The 1,595-nt window shown below is 36.4% G+C and overlaps 1 protein-coding gene across 1 annotated transcript in view; it reads left to right on the plus strand.

The window, feature by feature from the left end:
• Positions 1–1,595, plus strand: part of ATAD2B (ATPase family, AAA domain containing 2B) — a 201,009-nt gene that overhangs the window by 97,662 nt on the left and 101,752 nt on the right. The gene's annotated exons all lie outside the window — the stretch shown is intronic.

Here is a 1,595-nt window from a genome sequence, read left to right on the forward strand (position 1 = left end):
GCCTCGGCCTCCCAGAGAGCTAGTAAATATTTAACTTTTAAAAGCTACTGAGATCTCTGTCTACTTGGGACAATTCAGTATCTCATTTTAGAAAGCATCCCTCTATTTTTCTCTTGGTTTGTTTTGGAAGAGTATGATTTCTGTTAATCTTAACTCTCCTCCATATCCCCAAAACTTGTAGCATTGCTTTTTATCAAATTAATTGTCACTTTTAATAGACATGTATGAAGTTTAGCTGTTCATACTTCAGGTGGCAGTCCAGGTAAGATTTTAAGTATTGCACTCTCAAGTAGGTATTTTAGTTCCAGTTAGTCCATTGAGTAGTAACCTGAGGCTCATAGAATAATGCTACTTGAGTGACTGTGTTTTTAAGGTGAGCTTTGACTGAATTCCTGACTCCATCTTAACTAGACTAAGTTTTCTTTGAAAAGGTGTATGTCACTTAAAATATAAGGGTCAGTTTTTTTCCTTGTTGCTTTTGTAAGAACTGGTCTTGATTCAGCTACTCTATAAATTAAACCAAATATGAAATGGACTGGTTTTGGTCAAATGGTTTTGGTCAGAGATTTTTAGTGAGTAGAGGTTTTATGAGAGTGCCACTTCTTTTCCAGACTTATTTTGGTTAGTCAGTGAAGTCTTCCAAATTATATCTCATAACACTTAGACAGAGATGGTCTGTAAGGGTGAGAGAATTATATTAATTTCTTTCTTTTCTTTCTTTTTTTTGGGACAGGATCTCACTCTGTTGCCCAGGCTGGAGTGCAGTGGTGTAATCACAGCTCACTGCAACCTCCAACTCCTGGGCTCAGGTGATCCCCCTGGCTCAGCACACATCCCCCTTCCCACCCTTTGCCAGTAGCTGGGACCACAGGTGCACACCATCACACCCAACTAATGGGTTTTTTTTTTCCAAGAGATGGAGTCTCACTCTGTTGCCCAGTCTGATATTGAACCCTGGCCTCAAGTGATTCTCCCACCTTGGCCTCCTAAATGCGAGCCACCACACCTGGCCTAATTTTATTTATAAATTATACAAAGTGCTGTAGTTTGTCAATTTGCCTGGTCAATCTGTATTATTTGATAGATAACTTACTAGTTAATGTCATTTGATTTTTAACCCAATTTTCCTTCACTTGGCAGGAAACTAATATTAAGTGACTTTATAAGCCTCATAACCCTTGTGATTTTTTTGAACAGACATAGAAACTCTAATTTTAGATGATAGTGAAGAGGAAAATGCTTTATCAATTTTTGAAACCAGTTGTCACTCAGGATCACCAAAGAAACAGTCATCATCTGCTGCTATACATAAACCTTACCTTCATTTTACAATGTGAGTAATTTATCTCAAATTTCTTTCAATTTAGTGTGATTATTTGATGCTTTTCAGTTAGAATTATAGTATATTTTTACTTACGGTTATAACTTTGAGGACTTTGTTTTTCTGTCGTTCAGACACAATCCTGGAAAACTTTTACTATGTATACTTTTTTGTGTGGTAATTTGGTCAACTAATTAAGTTCTTTTTCCACAAGTGAAGAATCTTATCTATTTATTTACCTTTTTTAAAGTGATTGTGTGTGTGTGTGTGTGTG

The sequence above is a fragment of the Propithecus coquereli genome, unplaced genomic scaffold (genome assembly GCF_000956105.1).
Source record: "Propithecus coquereli isolate 6110/MARCELLA unplaced genomic scaffold, Pcoq_1.0 Scaffold668, whole genome shotgun sequence".
Classification (NCBI taxonomy): domain Eukaryota; kingdom Metazoa; phylum Chordata; class Mammalia; order Primates; family Indriidae; genus Propithecus; species Propithecus coquereli.